General features: G+C 45.3%; 1 long non-coding RNA gene across 1 annotated transcript; it reads right to left on the reverse strand.

Annotated features, from left to right (window-relative positions):
- Positions 1–21,197: 21,197 nt before the first annotated feature.
- Positions 21,198–22,828, reverse strand: LOC148137505 (uncharacterized). The gene is made up of 3 exons (XR_015754283.1): positions 22,617–22,828; positions 22,390–22,523; positions 21,198–21,640 (listed from the first exon to the last, which is right to left on the reverse strand). It is a non-coding gene; the product is annotated as an uncharacterized LOC148137505 (long non-coding RNA).
- Positions 22,829–23,032: the final 204 nt, after the last annotated feature.

The raw sequence follows: 23,032 nt of genomic DNA on the forward strand, positions 1-23,032 counted from the left end.
CAATATACACCGGGACAGCTGTTCACGACAATATACACCAGGACAGCTGTTCTCTACAACATACACCGGGACAGCTGTTCACTACAACATACACCGGGACAGCTGTTCTCTACAATATACACCGGGACAGCTGTTCTCTACAACATACACCAGGACAGCTGTTCTCTACAATATACACCGGGACAGCTTTTCACTACAATATACACCGGGACAGCTGTTCTCTACAACATACACCGGGACGGCTGTTCATTACAACATACACCGGGACAGCTGTTCTCTACAATATACACCAGGACACCTGTTCACTACAATATACACCGGGACAGCTATTCACTACGATATACACCGGGACAGCTGTTCACTACAATATACACCGGGACAGCTGTTGACGACAATATACACCAGGACAGCTGTTCTCTACAACATACACCGGGACAGCTGTTCACTACAATATACACCGGGACAGCTGTTCTCTACAACATACACCAGGACAGCTGTTCTCTACAATATACACCGGGACAGCTTTTCACTACAATATACACCGGGACAGCTGTTCTCTACAACATACACCGGGACAGCTGTTCACTACAACATACACCGGGACAGCTGTTCTCTACAATATACACCGGGACAGCTGTTCACTTCAACATACACCGGGACAGCTGTTCTCTACAATATACACCGGGACAGCTGTTCTCTACAACATACACCAGGACAGCTGTTCTCTACAATATACACCGGGACTGCTGTTCACTACAATATACACCGGGACAGCTATTCACTATGATATACACTGGGACAGCTGTTCACTACAACATACACCGGGACAGCTGTTCACTACAATATACACCAGGACAGCTGTTCACGACAATATACACCGGGACAGCTGTTCACTTCAATATACACCGGGACAGCTATTCACTATGATATACCCGGGGACAGCTGTTCTCTATATTATACACAGGGACAGCTCTTCTCTACAATATACAGCAGGACGGCTGTTCTCTACAATATACACTGGGACAGCTGTTCTCTACAACATACAACAGGACAGCTGTTCTCTACAATATACACCGGGACAGCTGTTCACTACAACATACACCGGGACAGTTGTTCTCTACGATATACACCGGGACAGCTGTTCACTACAACATACACTGGGACAGCTGTTCACTACAATATACACCGGGACAGCTGTTCTCTACAATATACGCCGGGACAGCTGTTCACTACAACATACACTTAGACAGCTGTTCACGACAATATACACCGGGACAGCTGTTCTCTACGATATACACCAGGACAGCCGTTCACTACAATATACACCAGGACAGCTGCTCCCTACAACATACACCGGGACAGCTGTTCTCTACAATATACACCAGGACAGCTGTTCACTACAACATACTCCGGGACAGCTGTTCTCTACAATATACACCGGGACAGCTGTTCTTTACAATGTACACCGGGACAGCTGTTCACTACAATATTCACCGGGACAGCTGTTCACCACAACATACACCGGGACAGCTGTTCTCTACAATATACACCGTGAAAGCTGTTCACTACAATATACACCGGGACAGCTGTTCACTACAATATACACCAGGACAGCTGTTCACTACAATATACACCAGGACGGCTGTTCTCTACAACATACACCGGGACAGCTGTTCACCACAATATACACCGTCACAGCTGTTCACTAAAATATACACCAGGATAGCTGTTCACTACGATATACACCGGGACAGCTGCTCTCTACAATATACACCGGGACAGCTGTTCTCTACAATATACACCGGGACAGCTATTCACTACGATATACACCGGGACAGCTGTTCACTGCGATATACACCGGGACATCTGTTCACAACAACATACACCGGGACAGCTGTTCTCTACAACATACACCGGGACAGCTGTTCTCTACAACATACACCAGGACAGCCGTTCACTACAATATACACCAGGACAGCTGCTCTCTACAATATACACCGGGACAGCTGTTCTCTACAATATGCACCGGGACAGCTATTCACTACGATATACACCGGGACAGCTGTTCACTACAATATACACCGGGACAGCTGTTCACTTCGATATACACCAGGACATCTGTTCACAACAACATACACCGGGACAGCTGTTCTCTACAACATACACCGGGACAGCTGTTCACTACAACATACACCGGGACAACTGTTCTCTCCAACATACACCAGGACAGCTGTTCTCTACAACATACACCAGGACAGCTGTTCACTACAATATACACCGGGACAGCTGTTCTCTACAACATACACCAGGACAGCTGTTCACTACAATATACACCGGGACAGCTGTTCACTACAATATACACCGGGACAGCTGTTCACTACGATATACACCAGGACAGCTGTTCTCCACAACTAACACCAGGACAGCTGTTCTCTGCAACAAACACCAGGACAGCTGTTCACTACAATATATACCGGGACAGCTGTTCACTACGATATACACCGGGACAGCTGTTCACTACAATATACACCGGGACAGCTGTTCACTACAATATACACCGGGACAGCTGTTCTCTACAACATACACCAGGACAGCTGTTCTCTACAACATACACCAGGACAGCTGTTCACTACACTATACACCGGGACAGCTGTTTACTACGATATACACCGGGACAGCTGTTCTCTACAACTAACACCAGGACAGCTGTTCTCTGCAACAAACACCAGGACAGCTGTTCACTACAATATACACCGGGACAGCTGTTCACTCCGATATACACCGGGACAGCTGTTCACTACAATATACACTGGGAGAGCTGTTCTCTACAACATACACCAGGACAGCTGTTCACTACAATATGCACCGGGACAGCTGTTCACTACAATATACACCTGGACAGCTGCTCCCTACAATATACACAAGGACAGCTGTTCACTACAATATACACCGGGACAGCTGTTCTCTACAATATGCACTGGGACAGCTGTTCTGTACAATATACACTAGGACAGCTGTTCACTACAATATACACCTGGACAGCTGCTCCCTACAATATACAGAAGGACAGCCGTTCACTACAATATACACCGGGACAGCTGTTCTCTACAATATGCACCGGGACAGCTGTTCTGTACAATATACACTAGGACAGCTGTTCACTACAATATACACCTGGACAGCTGCTCCCTACAATATACACAAGGACAGCTGTTCACTACAATTGTACACCGGGACAGCTGTTCTCTTCAATATGCACCAGGACAGCTGTTCTGTACAATATACGCTAGGACAGCTGTTCACTACAATATACACCGGGACAGCTGCTCACTACAATATGCACCGGGACAGCTGTTCTGTACAATATACACTAGGACAGCTGTTCACTACAATTGTACACCGGGACAGCTGTTCTCTACAATATGCACCGGGACAGCTGTTCTGTACAATATACGTTAGGACAGCTGTTCACTACAATATACACCGGGACAGCTGCTCACTACAATATGCACCGGGACAGCTGTTCTGTACAATATACACTAGGACAGCTGTTCACTACAATATACACCTGGACAGCTTTCACTACAACATACACCAGGACAGCTGTTCACTACAATATACACCAAGACAGCTGTTCACTACAATACACACCGGGACAGCTGTTCTCTACAATAAACACAGACACCACAGAAACTGCCATTCTCTACACATGAACTGCTGTTCTGTGTAATGCAGTTCTGTTTCATGTACAGAGATACAGATGTTCAGTATAAAATACACAGGGACTGCTGCTCTGTGTAATATATACAGTAACTGCTGTTGTCAGTAATAAACACAGTGACAGCATTCACTGTAATTATACAGAGGAACTGCTGTTTGATATAATATAGACAGGGACTGCTATTCTCTGTCACGTGCACAGGGCCTTCTGGTTCACATCCTCAGAAATTGCTGTTCAGCATAGCATACACGGGGACTGCTGTTCACTGCAATACAGACGGTAAATGTTACTCTCTATACGCCCACATTGCAGACCAGGTGATGGTGTAGTGGTGTTATCGCTGCATTGTTAATCCAGAGACCCAGGTTCAAATCCTGCCATGGTAGATGGTGGAATTTGAATTGAATAAACAAACCTGTAAACAAGAGAGTAATGATGGCCATGAATCCATTGCCAATTGTAGGAAAATCCCAACTTGTTCACTAATGCATTTTAGGGAAGGAACCTGCCATCTTTAGTTGGTCTGACCTCCATGTTCCTCCAGACCCCCAGCAACGTGGTCGACTCTGAACTGCTCTTTGGGCCATTAGGGATGGGCAATAAACACCGGCCAAGCCAGCAACACCCTCACCCCACAAATGAATAATTAAAGGGAACATTTCCCAAGCTGGAACAGAAACGATGGGCCAAAATGCCTCAATCTGTACTCGAACACAACTGTGATGACTACTTGAGGTCTTGTGTGTTGCAAATTGTGAAATTTATATGGAATAATTTTGTTGTTGAGCATGAAACTGGTTGTTTTTTTCTGTGTATCTGAATTCAGCAGCAAACACAGCATTATTTCTGCAATTGTGGTGATTACTTAAAAGGACAGGTTTCAAAGTTGAGGCGTAGAGTGTGTGGGAAATAGAACCCAATCACTTCAATAATTTCAGTCCGAGACAAGGTCTGAAGCAGCAGTATCGTTTATTATACGCTAGCAAGCGTGGTGTCTAAAGTAGACACACAGAGTTTAGCAAGTACATATCTTATATACAATTCATTTCTCTTTCCCTCCTCCTATTGCTCCTCCCCTGTTTACATCTCCCACTACTCTGGCCTCATCCGGCCGTGTGCATAACAAAATTTATGTCCTGCTTGGCCATCTCACCACATCCCTCTGTGGTCCATTGTTATATATCTTCCTCCACTGCCATCTGCTTCCTTGCTCGCTCAAGCAATATTTCCCAGCATTCTTTACCCATACTGACCCTTATGACCACTTGATTGTGGTCTTTTTTGTTTTTGCAGAAGCGGGAAACAGAAGCTTGTAACTGTTTGTACAAGCATATCTAGCCTAACCTACACCCCCTCCCCTCACAGTACCTTATCTATTTGGCTGTAACATCTACCATTATTTGCAGGCACGTTTCATTCTTGTATGCATATCTTAGATAATACAAAAACAATTATATATTTCCTTCACATAGTTTTTATTCTTGTTAACTTAGCTCTTGGTTACAGTCATAGAGTCATACAGATGTACAGCATGGAAACAGACCCTTCAGTCCAACCCGTCCATGCCGACCAGATATCCCAACCCCATTTAGTCCCACCTGCCAACATCCGGCCCATGTCCCTCCAAACCTGTCCTACTCATATATCCATCCAAATGCCTCTTAAATGTTGCATTTGTACCAGCCTCCACCACATCCTCTGGCAGCTCATTCCATACACATACCATCCTCTGCGAGAAAAAGTTGCCCCTCAGGTCTCTTTTATATCTTTTCCCTCTCATCCTAAACCTATGCCCTCTAGTTCTGGACTCCCTGACCCAAGGGAAAACACTTTATCTATTTATCATATCCATGCCCCTCATAAATTGTATAAACCTCTATAAGGTCACCCCTCAGCCTCCAACGCTCCAGGGAAAACAGCCCCAGCCTGTTCACCCTCTCCCTGTCACTCAGATCCTCCAACTCTGGCAACATCCTTGTAAATCTTTTCTGAACCCTTTCAAGTTCCACAACATCTTTACGATAGGAACGAGACCAGAATTGCACGCAATATTCCAGCAGTGACCCACCCAATGTCCTGTACAGTCGCAACATGACCTCCCAACTCCTGTACTCAATACTCTGACCAATAAAGGAAAGCATATCAAACGCCACCTTCACTATCCTATCTACCTGCGACTCCACTTTCAAGGAGCTATGAACCCGCACTCCAAGGTCTCTTTGTTCAGCAACAACCCTAAGACCTTACCATTAAATGTAGAAGTCCTGCTAAGATTTGTTTTCCCAAAATGCAGCACCTAGCATTTATCTGAATTAAACTCCATTTGCCACTTCTCAGCCCATTGGCCCATCTGATCTAGATCCTGTTGTAATCTGATATCACCCTCTTTGCTGTCCACTACACCTCCAACTTTGGTGTCATCTGCAAACTTACTAACTGTACCTCTTATGCTTGCATCCAAATCATTTATATAAATGACAAAAAGTAGAGGGCTCAGCACCGATCCTTGTGGCATTCCACTGGTCACAGGCCTCGTCTGAAAAACAACCCCCACTACCACCCTCTGTCTTCTACCTTTGAGCCAGTTCTGTATCCAAATGGCTAGTTCTCCCTGTATTCCATGAGATCTCACCTTGCTAATCAGTCTCCCATGGGGAACCTTGTTGAACGGCTTACTGAAGTCATTATAGATCACATCTACTGCTCTGCCATCAGCAATCTTCTTTGTTACTTCTTCAAAAAAACTCAATCAAGTTTGTGAGACATGATTTCCCAAGCACACTTATACACTGGTGTGAGTTCACTTACCTTGCATAAGCAATTATGATTGCAGGAGTAACTGCTTTACCTATATCCCATAATGTCCCCCTTTTTCTTTAATTATCATTTGTTATCTTCTGCATTTTTCTTATATGTCGCTTCCAAATTGACAAGCATCTTGCCGAAATTTCATTTATTTTGGGAATCTCCCCGAGGTCACTTATTCCTTCTCCCCGATTGCTCATTAGGGGCACTTATTTCATTAAGGCTGTCTCAATCAATCTTTGAGTGAGTCCTCGTATACAGGGTATGATGCAACAGCCAGTGGCTACCAATACCCTGGTTACTACTATCAGGGTATTAAGGATGGAAACCACCACCCCCTTCCATTTTCCAAACCATGATTCAAGCCATCCCGTGAGAGATGTGTCTACTCCTGAATTCTCAGCCAGTTCCTCTGCTAAGGTAGTCAATCCCCTTAAGGCCCGAGTGATTGAAACATCAGGCACAGTGTTATTAGGAATAAAGGTACAGCAGCTTCCTCCTAACATCACACAAACACACCCTCTTTTTCTGCTAGAATCATATCAAGGGCCATTCTGTTTTCCCATGCCATCCTACTTGTCGCATCAAGCTGTTCTGATATTCCTTTAACCGCATCTCTTGTATAATTTATAAATCACTTTGATTATAGAAAATGTAATTTACAAAATCTATATTTTTATTAATTGTTACCCACCAGAAGAGAGCGGACTCAAAGCCTGCTGCAATCTGGTTACCAGCCTTGAACTCATCAGGTACTCCCCTAGGGACTCCTACAAAATCTAGATAAATCCTGTCATGGAAAGAAGAGTCTAACAGTGATCTCTTACTCCTTCCCTTTTTCCCTACTATATTTTCCTTCTCAAATGCCAGGATAAATGGAATTGCCAATTGTACAATTGCACACATCCCTGTCCAATCAGGAGGGAGGGTGGGTCTCTGTATTTTGCCTCCACAGTCCCACCACAGATCCGCTTGGGGAACCTTCAGTGCTGAGTAGCTTCCTCCCTTGTCCGTTTCGGTGACATTCTTAATCTCTGTACATAATTTTAGCTCCCCCCAAATCTCCAGACCGATTTGTACCTTGTCTACGCACACACAATGTGTGATTTCCGACTGCGGCTGGAAACATGGGTGGTGGGGGGGCTTTTGAATCTTTCTTCTCCAAGGGAGGGAACATCAGAGATAGGGAGGTTCAATTCCTATCATTCCATGCAGTCTCATCCTGATACAGGGCTATCATACATTTCATGCCCTTCCTATCTCGCTTCCACCGAGCGGAAAGGGAACCACCTGGGCCACTGGCCTACCGGAGGCACATGCATAGCAATTGCTTTTGTTCAGACTTTTTACAGTATACTTTACCCATTCAACCCAGGCATTTGCATCCCCATACCCAGTCTCTATCTCGATGGTCTGTTTCAAGTCCTTTACCTCTATAATTTTTACTACTTTAGGATCATCGGGAGGGGTTAAAGGTTGTATCTTATTACCCAGTAGTTCTACCTATTTTCCCTGTCCGACGCTAATTCGAAAACAACAGCCCAAGGAATCCTTCTCATTTGCTTTCATTTCTATCCCAAATGTTTCATTTAATTGTATCTCATAGGTGCCCCCCCCCCCCCCCCCCCCCCCCAGAATTGCTTCGTGCCACATGGTTTTCTTTATTGTTAGGTATATTGGGTTACACTTTTTATCGGGACAATCGCGAGCTGGTCGGAAGGGGTCCCGGTGTACTGTGACGGGACCAGTATACCAAGTACCATCCACAAGGCCATCCCCATAGGATTAAGATGTATCTCAGAGCTGCGGCACTGTCTCTGATTATCTCCATCCCCACAATTTACTACGCTGCATGAATCAGATATATTACTTGTGGATAATCAGACTTAGGGACCATTAATAATACATATGAAAATTATGTTTGACAAAATCCCAATACTAAGAGAGCTAGCATCATAACTCTAAGCATCTCCAGCATTCTACAAATGGTGCTGAAGCACCAAAAGACTTAATATACAATCTTACAGAAATAATCCCGCGCTCATGTCGCCACTGTATAATCAGTTACTCAAAGTCTCTTTAGTCTGAGTTTTAGCGGGTCTTGCGTTGATTCGGCTGTCCAGACTACTTCCTCAACTGGAGATTCCACTGGCCCTTTGATCCGAGTGTAGTGAGTCCAGCCTTTCTCCACCATCCTTATTGCCGGTTCGGTAGTCAAAAGAGCCTGGTACAGCTTCCCAGTCCGGCTGCAATTTAGTCTCTGTCCATGATTTTACTAAGATCCAATTGCCTGGCCGGATGGGATGAACGGTGAATTCAAGGGGTGGAGTCTGTGCCAATAAGTCCTGTTTCCTGAGGAAAGACAAAGAGGAGGACAAGCCCAGTATATACTTCTTTAAGAACAAGTCTTTAGTTTCAGGAATTGGCAAATCCCCATTCGTTTGCAGATAAGGTCATCAAAATTAGACTTCATAGGGGGATAGTCCCAAATCTTTCCTTGGGACCATTCGTACTCGCAAGAGAGCTATAGGTAAACATTTGGTCCAAGGGAGTCTGGTTTCTACTATCAATTTAGGCAGCTGTCATTTGAGTGTTTGGTTCATTCTCTCAACCTTTCCTGATGATGGCGGGTGCCATGGAGTACGGAACTCCCAGGAAATTCCCAACCCTTCCATTACTCCCCTGTAACACTTTAGAGGTAAAATGAGTTCCTTGGTCGAAATCTATATTGTTCACTAGCCCATATCGGGGAATTATGTGCTCTAATATTGTTTTAGACACCCCACTCGCAGCGGCAGTAGCTAGGGGGGTACGCTTCAACCCAACCAGATAGATGATCTACTATGACCAGCATATATTTTAGTCTTCCTACACTGGGTAGTTCAGTATAATCTACTTGTATACTCTGGAAGGGTCTCAATCCTGGGTCTCTTCCTCCTGGGGTCTGTTTTCACAAGACTTTCTTATTTACCTTTCTGCATATTATACAGCCCTCACATATTTGTTTAGCAATTGTATATATTCCTTTACATCCATATTCCCTAAGAACTAAGTCACACATTGCTTGTACTCCCCAATGACTGCCTCGATGTAGGACAGCCATAATCTCCCGCTTCGTCATTTTGTTTAACATTTCCCTTCCATCAGGTAACATCCAATGCCCGTCTGCTGTCTTTACAGCCCCGAAATCTTTCAATTCTTTTTCCTCTCTTTCAGTAAATATAGGAGCTTCCCGAGGACCTGAGACAGTAGGTATTAGGGAATGAATCACCACTTCTTATGGGCTCAGGGCTGCTTCCTTAGCCACTTCACCGGCTAGTCTATTCCCCCTAACTTCTGGTTCATTTCCTTTCTGATGACTATTTACATGCACTACCGCTATTTCTCGGGGGAGTAATAGGGACTCCAAGACCCGTTTAATCAACTTGTGTGCTAATTCCTTCCCCCAGCTATTGATCAGTCCTCTTTCCTGCCATATCTTTCCGAAAGTGCCAACACCAAATGCATATTTAGAGTCAGTGTATACTGTTCCCTCTTTATTTTCTAATGCCCTAAGGGCTCTTTCCAATGCATAGAGTTTGCAGGTTTGAGCTGACCACCCATTTGGCAACCTTCCTGCCTCTACCCACTACCTTCCATCCCGTCTACGACTGCATACCCATTATGTCTTTTCTCTTCAGTCACCCGGGATCATCCGTCTATAAAAAGTCGGGCCCCTGCATGAAGTGGAACATCTCTTAGGTCCATTATTCTATAATGTCAAGGCAGTCGTGCCCTGGATTCGGAGGAGATTCTCCTTCCCCTTTCCAAAGAAAGGCAGCTGGATTTAAACAATTGTCCGTGACCAACACTAGATCATCCTTTTCTATTAATATTGCCTCATATTTCAGAATCCGCGAGTCTGCCAACCATCGCCGAGCTTTTTGGTTTAGGATCGTTCTCACTTGATGTGGAGTGCTTACTATTAGGGCTCCCCCAAATGTAAGCTTTCTGCTTTCCTCCACCAACAGTGCAGTGGCAGCCACGGCCTGCACACACTCAGGCCATCCCTGGGATATGGAGCCAATAGCTTCGAAAGATATGCTACTGGCTGTCTCATTCCTCCCCACCTCTGGGTTAATACTCCCTTATCTACGGTAGCAAAGAGGTGGAAAGGTTTATCTAGGGAAGGTGAGGCTAACATGGGTTCCTCAACTAGTTCTTTTTCCTCATCATCCCAACTTAGACACTCTGAAGGCCAGCATGCCATGAGCTTTCCCCCATTTCCTGCACCTGCATGCCAACCTTCAGTGACCGTTCCACCATAACACCCAGGTCTCATTAGACTTCACCTTTTCCTCAACTGCCACCATTCAAATCATAATCTGCCTTCCTGCTTTTGCCATGAAGTGGATAACTTATCATTTATCCACATTATGTTGCATTTGCAACTATTTACCCTTTCAGCCAACTTATCCAAGTCACTCTGCAACTTCTGAGCATCCTCCTCACAACACACACTACCACTCAGCTGTCTGCACATTTGGAGATGTTGCATTCAATTCCTTCATCCAAACCATTAACGTGTATTGTGACAGCTAGGGTCTCTATAGTACCCCACCCATCACTGCCTGCCACTCTGAGAATCAACAGTTTATTACAACTCTCTGCTTCCTGTCTGCCAACCAGTTCTCTATCCACATCAAATCACGACATCCGATACCATGAGCCATAACTTTCCTTACTAATCTGTTGTGTGGAAGCTTGCCAAAAGCCTTTTGAAAGCCCAAAGTCAAGGGAGAAGGGACTTGGGGAGGGGCGTTGGAAATGCGATAGGTGGAAGGAGGTTAAGGTGAGGGTGATAGGCCGGAGTGGGGGTGGGGGCGGAGAGGTCAGGAAGGAGATTGCAGGTTAGGAAGGTAGTGCTGAGTTTGAGGGTTGGGACTGAGACAAGGTGGGGGAGGGGAAATGAGGAAACTGGAGAAATCTGAGTTCATCCCTTGTGGTTGGAGGGTTCCCAGGCGGAAGATGAGGCGCTTTTCCTCCAGCCGTCGTGTTGCTATGGTCTGGCGATGGAGGAGTCCAAGGACCTGCATGTCCTTGGTGGAGTGGGAGGGGGAGTTGAAGTGTTGAGCCACGGGGTAGTTGGGTTGGTTGGTGCGGGTGTCCCAGAGGTGTTCTTTGAAACGTTCTGCAAGTCGGCGGCCTGTCTCCCCAATATAGAGGAGGCCACATCGGGTGCAGCGGATGCAGTAAATGATGTGTGTGGAGGTGCAGGTGAATTTGTGGTGGATATGGAAGGATCCCTTGGGGCCTTGGAGGGAAGTAAGGGAGAGGTGTGGGCGCAAGTTTTGCATTTCTTGCGGTTGCAGGGGAAGGTGCCCGGAGTGGAGGTTGGCTTGGTGGGGGGTGTGGACCTGACGAGGAAGTCACGGAGGGAGTGGTCTTTTCAGAATGCTGATAGGGGAGGAAAGGGAAATATACCCCTGGTGGTGGGGTCCGTTTGGAGGTGGCGGAAATGACGACGGATGATATGATGTATATGGAGGTTGGTGGGGTGGTAGGTGAGGACCAGTGGGGTTCTGTCCTGGTGGCGATTGGAGGGGCGGTGCTCAAGGGCGGAGGAGCGGGAAGTGGAGGAGATGCGGTGGAGAGCATTGTCAACCACGTCTGGGGGGAAATTGCGGTCTTTGAAGAAGGAGGCCATCTGGGTTGTTCGGTATTGGAATTGGTCCTCCTGGGAGCAGATCAGCGGCGACGAAGGAATTGGGAATATGGCGTTTTTACAGGGGGCAGGGTGGGAGGAGGTGTAATCTAGGTAGCTGTCGGTTTATATTAATTGTCCGTGTTGATTCAGTCGCCCGAGATAGAAATGAAGAGGTCTAGGAAGGGGAGAGAGGAGTCTGAGATGGTCCAGGTAAATTTGAGGTCGGAGTGGAAGGTGTTAGTAAAGTGGATGAACTGTTCAACCTCCTCATGGGAGCATGAGGCAGCGCCAATACAGTCATCGATGTAGCGGAAGAAAAGGTGGGGGGTGGTGCCAGTGTATCTGCGGAAGATGGACTGTTCCACATATCCTACGAAGAGGCAGGCATAGCTGGGGCCCATGCGGCCATTTCTCCAGTTTCCTCATTTCCCCTCCACCCACCTTGTCTCAGTCGCAACCCTCGAACTCAGCACCACCTTCCTAACCTGCAATCTCCTTCCTGACCTCTCCGCCCCCACCCCCACTCTGGCCTATCACCCTCACCTTAACCTCCTTCCAACTATCGCATTTCCAACGCCCCTCCCCCAAGTCCCTCCTCCCTACCTTTTATCTTAGCCTGCTTGGCACACTTTCCTCATTCCTGAAGAAGGGCTCATGCCCGAAACATCGATTCTCCTGCTCCTTGGATGCTGCCTGTCCTGATGCGCTTTTCCAGCAACACATTTTCAGCTCTGATCTCCAGCATCTGCAGTCCTCACTTTCTCCATATCCTTCTAAACGTATATTTGTCCAAATGACTTTTAAATGTTGTTAATGTGCCCACTTCAATCACTTCCACGAGCTGCTCATTCCAAATGCGTAACGCCATCTGTGAAAAAACGTTTCCCCTCAGTTATCATTTCGTTCTTTAGCCACTAACTTTAAACTGATGCCCTCTAGTCCTCGATTCCCCATGCCTAGGATAAAGATTGAGTGCATTCACACTTTCCATGCCTCTCATGATCTTGCACACTTTTATAAGATCCAGCCTCAGTTTCCTGCATTTCTAAGCTTAACCAACCTCTCCTCAGAACTCAGACAGTTGAGTCCTGCCAACATCCTCATAAATTTCTTCTGCAGTCTTTCCATTTTAGTAACATCCTTCCTGTAGCAAAGTCACCAAAACTGAACGCAGTACTCCAAAGTGCAGCCTCATCAATGTCCTGTATATCTGTAACAAAACTTCCCAACTTCTATATTCAATGCCAAAACTGATGAAGGTCAGTATGCCAAATGCCTTCTTCACTGCCCTGTCTACCTGAGACTCCACTTTCAGAGAACGATGCACCTGAAATGCAATGTCCCTATGTTCCAGTACACTCCTTATAGCCCAAACATTCGGCATGAAACCCCTGTCTTGATTTAACTTTCTAAAACACAAGACCTCACCCTTTGAGTCATAGAGTTGTACAGCATGGACAATCCAATCCAATCTAGTTCCACTTGCCAGCACCCGACCCATATTTCTCCAAATTCTTCCTATTTATATACTCATCCAGATGCCTTTTAAATGTTGGAATTGTACCAGTCTCCACCACTTCCTCTGGCAGCTCATGCCATACACATACCACTCTCTGCTTGAAAAGTTGTCCCTTAGGTCTCTTATATCTTTCTCCTCTCAACCTAAACCTATGCCCTCTAGTTTTGTACTCCCCCACCCCAGGGAAAAGACCTTGTCTCTTTTCCATATCCACGCCCCTCATGATTTTATAAACCTCTATAAGGTCACCCCTCAGCCTCCAACGTTCCAGGGAAAACAGTCCCATCCTATTCAACCTCTTCCTATAGCTCAAATCCTCCAACCCTGGCAACATCCTTGTAAATTCTTTCTGAATTCTTTGAAGTTTCACAATATCCTTCTGTTAGGAAGAGACCAGAATTACACTCAATATTCCAACAGTGGCCTGACTAACGTCCCGTACATCAGTAAAATGACCTCCCAACTCGAATACTCAATATTCTGACCAATAAAGGAAAGCTTACAATACGCCTTCTTCACTATCCTATATACCTGCGACTCTACTTTCAAGGAGCAATGAACCTGCACTCTGAGGTTTCTTTGTTCAGCAACACTTCCTTGGACCTTACCATTAAGTGTATAAGTCCTGCTAAGATTTGCTTTCCCAAAATGCAACACATCACATTTATCTAAATTAAACTCCATCTGCCAATCCTCAGCCCATTGGCCCATGTGATCAAGATCCCGTTGTAATCTGAGGTAACTTTCTTCGCTGTCCACGAAACTTTCAATTTTGGTATCATCTGCAAACTTACTTACTATACATGCTATGTTCACATCCAAATTATTCATATTAATGACAAAATGGAGTGGACCCAGCACCAATCCTTGTGGAACTCCAATGGTCACAGGCCTCCAGTGTGAAAAACAACCCTCCACCACCACTATCTGCCTTCTACCTTCAAGCCAGTTTTTTACCTAAATGGCTAGTTCTCCATGTATTCCATGATCTAACTTTGCTAACCAGTCTCCCATGGGGAACCTTGTCGAACGCTTTACTGAATCCATATAGATCACGTCCACCGCTCTGCCCTCATTATTCCTCTTTGTGACTTCTTCAAGAGCCTCAAACAAGTTCGTAAGACATAATTTCCCATGCACAAAGACTTGTTGACTATCCCTAATCAATCCTTGCCTTTCCAAATACGTGTAAATCCTGTCCTTCAGTATTTCCTCCAACAACATACCTACCACTGAAGTGAAGTTCACCAGTCTATAGTTCCCTGGCTTGTTCTTTCCCCCTTTCTTAAATAGTGGTACCATGTTAGCCAACTCCAGTCTTCCTGCACCTCACATATGACTATCGTTAATACAAATATTTCAGCAAGGGGCCCACCAATCAGTTCCCTAACTTTTCATAGAGTTCTGGGTTACAGCTGATCGGGTCCTGTGGATTTACTTCGGTATGTTAAACTCCATTTGCCATTTCTCCGCTCACTTCCCTAGCTGATCAAGGTCCTGCTGCATTTTCTGATAATCTTCCTCACTGTCCACGACACCACTTATTTTCTTGTCATCAGAAAACTGACTACTCATACCTTGTACACTCTCATCCAAATCACTGATGTAGATAACAAACAGCAATGAGCCCAGCACCAACCCCTGTGGGACAGTCACAGGCCTGCAATCCGACCAGCATTCTTCAACTATTACCCTCTGCTTCCTACTGTCAAGCCAATTGTGTATCCAATTTGCCAGCTTGCCCTGATTCCATGAGAGCTAACCTTTCAGAGCCAACCATGTGGAATCTTATCAAAGACTGTAAGGCTTTAGATTACATCCACCCAGACTATGTCTGTCACTCTGCCCTCGTCAACCTTGCTGGTCACTTCATCAAAGAACACAAACAAATTTGTGAGGCATGATCTCCCATCCACAAAGCCATGCTGACTGTTCCTAATCAAAGTGTGTCTTTTCAAATGCATGTCCATCTTGTCCATCACATTCCTACCAAGTGACTCACCCACCACAGATATTAGGTTTACTATAGTTCTCAGGCTCTTTGTGCCCTATAATTGGGAAATGTTTTTTATATCCCACTATGAAATTAAGAAAACATTGATGTAATATCTGTGCCATTTCCCTATTCTCCCACGTCCCCAGGTTTGGAGGGAGGCTGTTGATTGAAGGAGGTCTCTGGGTCTATAAACCCCGCCCCGCCCCAATTCCAGCCGCACCACGTGACCTCCGCTCTGGGGCTCCCGCGCGCTCACGTTCGAACTCCCTGCCGTTGGCCACCAACTGCAGCGGATCGCGTGCGCCCTTGTAAGAACTACAACTCCCATTAGGCTCTGCGGACCAATCCTCCCTGACACCAAGCTCACCGGCTCTTATCGCGCAGGCGCTATCTCCCAGGGCAGCATGGGTAATGTAGTCAGATTAATGTCTAGAATCTGATTTACCTCTTGTTCAGAAATGGAAGGAGCTGCTGGAAAATGTGTTGTAGACCGAGGGGAACAGATGGTAGGTGGGTCCAGAGCGAAAGAATGTGCCTTTTTGTTGAATATTTGAGCCCGTTCCTTGCCATGTTTGTCCCTGATCAGTTGCAGCCAGACATTTCACTGTTTCCCTGGTTATCTCAGGCAGTGCTCCCTCTCAGATTCAACTCATGGCACTCTGCTTCTGGTCCCCAGTTATTGTTTGTCCTTTATGGGGATCACTTTAAAACTTCATCATCACTATGAATTCCATCTGTTTCCCAATTTCCTGGAGGATCTCTTACTGTGAGATGACTCACTTACTCAGCTTCATGATGCAATGCTGGATCTGAAATAGGTACATCCCCAGTCAGTGAACAATGTTGTTGTTCTAACAAACACTGACAAAAACATTCTACAAACTCTGCTTCAGGATCACTCTTGCAAATGTGATTGACCCGGACTAAATGAAGATTGAAGTCCCCCACAATTGTTCCCTTGTCTTTTCACAAATCCATAAGTGCCTGTTTATTTCAGTGTCTAATGATGCAGTGCTGTTAGGCAGGTGCTAAACTGTTCTTCTCTTTGCAATTCCTGGTGCATCATCCTTCCAAATTGCTTTCCTACCGACTGTATTTCATAACCTGATGATAAATAATTTGTCAGTCTTACTTTTGTTATCCCTAACCAAAAGGTTCCTTCCTGCTGCATTCCCATTCTGCCTGTCTCTCTGTAAATTGAGTACTGTAGAATATTTATGTCCCACCTTTTGTTCGCGTTCACAAAGTCTCTCTGATGATCAGATCCAAAGTCATTTATCTCTCCACCCCGAAGCTCTCAGCTTCATTCCTGATGAAGAGCTTTTGTCTGAACGTCGATTTTCCTGCTCTTTGGATGCTGCCTGACCTGCTGTACTTTTACAGCAACACACTCTCAACTCTGATCTCCAGCATCTGCAGACCTCACTGTCTCCTAAATGTGAGCCTTTGCATTCTGGTGAGGTGAACCAGGGCAGGACTTATACAGTTAATGGTAGGGTCTTGGGCAGTGTTGCTGAACAAAGAGACCCAGGGGTACAGCTGAATAGTTCCTTGATAGTGCCGGTGCATGTCAACAGGGTGATGAAAAAGGCACTTGGTACACCAGCCTTTATTGGTCAGTGCATTGAGTAAAGGAGTTGGGACATCACACTGTACAGGACAATGATAAGGCGACTATTAGAATACTGTTATCAATTCAAATCTCCCTGCTGTTGGAAAGTGTTATTCAACTTTAAAGGTTCGGAAAAGTTTTATAAGGATGTTGCCAGGACTGGGGGTTTGAGCCACTGGGAGTGGGTGAAAAGACTGGGGCTTTACTCCCTGAAGCATTGCAGGCTGAGGGGTGACCTCAGAGATTTAGAAAATCATGAGGAGCATTGATATAGTGAATAGCCATTTTCTTTTTCCAAAAGTAGGGGAGTACAAAGCTGCATGGCACAGTTTTAAGGTGAGAGGAGAAAGATTTAAAAAGGACCTGAGGGGTAACTTTTGCATACAGTAGGTGGTGTGTGTGTGGCAAGAGCTGCCAGAGGATGTAGTGGAGGTGGGTATACTTACAACATTTAAGAGCTATGTGTATGGGGATATGAATAGGAAGGATTTAGAGGGAAATTGGCTAAATGCTGGCAAATGGCACTAGATCAGTTTAGAAAGACTGATCGGCATGGACGAGTTGGACTGAAGGGTCCGTTTCCATCCTGGCTAACTCTAGGACTCTATCTGCAAGGCACAAGTCATGAATGTGATGCTATACTCCCCACTCCCCTGAATGAGTACAGCTCCACAGCACTCAAGAAGCTTCATAATCTCCAGGGCAAAGGAGCCTCTTGCTTGCAATCACATCCCATAAACATTTGTTCCATCCACCAGTGACGCTCAGTGGCAGCAATGTATATTACCTACAAGACGCGCTCCTGAAATTCAGCAAAGTTCTTTCTGGAGCACATTGCAAAACCATGGCCACTTCCATCTTGAAGGACAGCACATACATGGAACACCACCAACTGCAAGTTCCTTTCCCATTCACGCAGCATTTTGTCTTGGAAATGGGGTAACCTTCCCTTCACTGTCACTTGGTTAAAGTCCTGGAATTCCCTCCCACAGAACATTGTGGATTTAACAACAGCACATGGGCTGCAGAGATTCAAGTGCAATTAGGGACGACAGGTTGCTCAGGCTGCAGCACCCATATCCCATAAAGAACAAAGAAAACTTACAGCCCAGGAACAGGCCCTTCGGCCCTCCAAACCTGAGATGATCCAAATCCATTGTCTAAACCTATCACCCATTTCCTAAACATCTGTATCCCTCTGCTCCCCAATACTCATGCATCTGTCCATATGCACCTTAAATTAATCTACCATTCCTGCCTCTACTACCTCTGCATTACAGGCACCTACCACACTGTGTAATGTATTGCCACGTATATCCCCCTTAAACTTTTCACCTCTCACCTCGAATGCATGACCTCTCGTTATTGAATCCCTCTCCCTGGGAAAAAAGCTTATCTCTATCTACCCTCTCTATATCCTTTGTGGTTTTGTAGACTTCAATCAGGTCACCCCTCAATCTGAGGATTTAAAATTTGAATTTAGGCAACAAGTATATGTAGATTTTTATTAATCACAAAATAGTTTTTCAATTTAAAAGAATACCATAAAATAGCTGAGAATAGTGACTGAACCCTGTGAACCTGTATTGCTGATTTGCAGAATTAAGCTGAAATTCAAAGACAAGAGGACAATAGAGTTTTCATAAAATGAACACTGACACATTAATTGACCATTCGAACTAACCTTGAACTGCTACAATAGCATGATGAATTACGTAAAAAAGATTTCTTTTCTGAGGAATGCCATTGGATTAGCCTATTGTCAATCATGTCACCATATTACAGTTGACTGGACTTTTCTTGTAATTAAGAAGAGACGTTGTTGGGCCTTTGTAACTGGTGTGTCCACATGAAGAGTCCAAGAATGCTTTTTGTGGATGACCACTCCCAGCAGCTTGACTCTCTCCACTCGTTCCACCTCTGTGGTGTTAATGTGTAGGGGGGGCATGAGTAACATCCCGCCAAAATCAATCATGAGTCCCTTGGTTTTGCCAGCATTGAGAGCTAGGTTGTTCTCAGTGCACGATTTTTCCAGGTCTTCCACTTCCTCTCTGTAGTCTGTTTTGTCGCCATCTGAGATTCGACCGACTATGGTGGTGTCATCAGCGAACTTGTAAATGGCATTAGTCTGGTATTTGGTGATGCAGTCATGGTATACAGTGAGTACAGTAGGGGGCTGAGTACACACCCTGGGGGGGCTCCAGTGTTGAGTGTTAGTGAGGATGAAATATTGTCCCAAATCTTCACTGATTGTGGCCTGTGAGTCAGGAAAGTGAGGATCCAATTGCAGAGAGTGGGGCTGAGTCCAAGATCACTAAGTTTAGTAATCAGTCTCGAGGGGATAATAGTGTGGAAGGCTGAACTGTAGTCAATGAGTAAGATTCTTACATAGATGTTCTGGGTGTCAAGATGTTCTAGGGAGGAGTGAAGGGCAAGTGGTATGGCATCTGACATGGATCTGTTGGACCGATCGGCAAATTGGAGTGGGTCAAGAGTAGTGGGGAGGCTGGAGTTGATTAATGCCATGACCAGCCTTTCAAAGCACTTCATGACCACCGAAGTTAGGACCACTGGGCGGTAGAAATTGAGACATGCTGCATGAGTCTACTTAGGCACAGGAATGATGTTGGCCATCTTGAAACAGACAGGAACAGTGGCCTGCTGCAGGGAGAGGTTGAAGATGTCTGAGAAGATCTCTGCCAGTTTATCTGCGTATGCTCTGAGTACATAGCCTGGTACTCTGTCTGGTCTTATCGCTTGCCTTGGATTCACACAAAGGAAGACTGATCTGACCTCTGATGCAGTGACTGTTGGGTTAGGTTCATCAGGTTTTCACACAGAGGGTGGTACGTGTATGGAATGAGCTGCCAGAGGAAATGGTGGCGGCTCGAACAATTGCAACATTTACAAGGCATTTGGATGGGTATAGCAGTGTGACCGCAGACAGGTTGTGTGTTTCACTGACGCTGGTTAAATTTTCAAAGATCCTGCTGTTTGACAAATTCAAACTACTCCCCACTTTCATTCTTCACCAAGCACTCGCTGCCTCTCTCTCTCTCTTTCCCTCTCTCTCTCTGTCTTTCTCCCTCTCTCTCTTTCCACCATCCCTTTCTCCATCTCTAATCTTTCTCACTCTCTCTGATTTAATCTTGTCCATGGTAATCATTATTCACCTTTTAAAAGACAGCAGTGTTTAAATTTGACAATATTCCCTTTTATAAACTGGGGAACTATTTCCCAGCAGTCTCTGTGCCAGCAATGCTGTGGGTCCTTGATGCATAGGGAGATCACACAGGGTACCCCCTTCTTGCTCCAGAATGTGCTCCAATCCCACTTTTCTATCCAGCAAGAGACCATGGTTTTCTTTGAGAGTTCTGTTTTAAAAAACACAATAATTCCCTCCATCCCAGGATTTAATTTTGTGGATGGTACTTTCTAGAAGGAAGTGATTGGAGCTGGGCGGCGATGGGATATTGGAGAGCCCCGTTCTCTCCCCCCTCCCCCAGACCATGTCTCCCTTTCCCAGCCCAGCGACAAAGACACATCTTATCCCTCTATCGCTCCCTCCTTCCCCCACTCTCTCTCTCTCTGTGCATCTTGTGTTTTTACCCCTTTGTCTCAGAAACAAACACCTTATGCTGCGAAATATTTCCATCTCCCCCACTTCAAATAACCACGAGTCACATTGCTGTGTGTGGGACGGTTTTATTTGTTTGAAAAATCAACAAAAGAAGCTGGAGAGGGTGTGAGAGAGGGGACAGAGAGAGAGAGAGAGAGAGAGAGAGAGTGAGAGATATCCCCTCCCAGATACTCAGGGAATTGAAGTGAACTGGCCAACCTGTCTTATTTATGCAATTATCACATTTGGTCACCCAGGCCTGTACACATCTCACATTACTGTGACATTAGAACAAGTCTTTGTAGGGTGTTTCTCATTTAAGGTTTTAATTCCCTCCTTGGGGAGTCCTGTCTGTTAGACACTCACTGGGATTGATGTGTTTGTATCAAATATCAAGGCCCAGGTTACTTTAACCCCAGGCTTCAAACCTGTTTTAAAAATGACAGAGCCGCAATCTGACAGGAGCCAGTTAATCAGAAGCCCCGTAAAAAACCAGGCCCCTTCCCAGAGAGAGGAGATTAAACCTCGGGGTCATACACAGACAAAACTCACCTGGGCCTCACGGGGTGCAGCCTGTCAAACAGGCATCAGGACCATGTCCCTCTCTGAAGAAAGCTTTTGTTCAAAGGTTTCCTGGTCCCAAACTCTCTCTCTTCGAATCTTCAAGTGGCCGGAAAGATGTCTTTGGAAGGAAAGAGGCAAGATTAGTTGAAAAGCAGAGCAGGAAAGTCTTTTACATGGCGATAGCACAGCAAGATCCCAGGTTTTTGCCTCTCAGTGACACAGACAATCTTTCAGCAACATCTAAACACAAGTATATCAGGCGATGAGTTGAGTTTTCATGTTGAAAAACTTTTGAAATGACTGTTTAACTGATTAAACCACTCACTGCTGTAATTATGGCATTAGAGCCACTGATGCACAGCAAGATCCCACATGCAACAATGCTGCAGCAGCTCCATAATCTGATCATTTTTATTTCCCTCCTGTGATGCTGGTTCAGTTTAATTACTTCCTGTCACCCCAGAATTGAACATTACAGCTATTTCACAATTTCACAATGTTTCTCTCTCTCTCTGTCTGTATTTTTCAATTCTTTCCCTCATTCTCTTTCTCTCTGTTGAATTTTATAATCCTGCCCTCTCTGACCCACAATTCTCCGACAGTGTGTCAAGTCTTTAGTGAGAGTCATATATTTCGGGTTTTAATTCCATTCTGGTGGAGTCCTGAATCCCAGATCCTGGGAGTTAACCTCTTTGTGTCACAATCCCAAGGTTCCCGGTTACTTTAACCTCAGCCTTCCAACCTGTTTTAAAAATGACAAGGCCACAATCGACAGAATCCAGTTAATTAGAGGCTTTACACCCCCCCCCCCACCCCCCACGCCTCAACGAGATTAAACCTCAGGGTAACAAACAGACCACAACTCACCTGGGCCCCACGGGGTGCAGCCTGGTGAACAGGCTTCAGGCCCGTGCTCCCCCTCTGGAGGGTGTTCTTATCCAAGACTTTCCTGGCCCCAGTCATTTTGTATTTTCACTTTGCAGCTTTCCCAACAAAGGTTCCTCAGTATAAAAGAGAGAAAAGATGAGTTGAAAGGGGGGAGTGAAAGCACTTTGATGCAAACTTAAACAGGAAGATCCTAGGTTTAAAAGCACCTTTCATCCCCATTGTTAGAAACGAAAATCGCTTCTCAATAATCGCTCTAGACAAATTCAGGAAAACAAAGTTTTATTAGCAAGTCTGCAGAGTTGGGCACTCTTCTGAGAAAAGCACGCCAGGCTAACAAAGTTTTCGATTAAATACAGTTCAAGCTCCTCCCTTCTATAGCTCTAAAGAGTCACGAGGTTCACATTCTGAACATGCATTATTTTTCCATTCTGGACCCTTATCACAAAGTCTGCAGTATATGTCTCCCTAGTTGTTTTTCTAGCCTGCAGTCTTATCAGTCAAGGACTTATTCTTCTCTGTCAGAGTTAGTGGTCTTATCAATCAAGGACTTGTTTTTCTACTCTGTCTCGTCCTTTATTATAGAGAAGCATGTTTTACCCTACCCCCGCGGCTCTATTCCCCT

The sequence above is a fragment of the Chiloscyllium plagiosum genome, unplaced genomic scaffold (genome assembly GCF_037043375.1).
Source record: "Chiloscyllium plagiosum isolate Xiang-an unplaced genomic scaffold, Cpla_swu_hap1 HiC_scaffold_43, whole genome shotgun sequence".
In the NCBI taxonomy this organism is placed as follows: Eukaryota; Metazoa; Chordata; class Chondrichthyes; order Orectolobiformes; family Hemiscylliidae; genus Chiloscyllium; species Chiloscyllium plagiosum.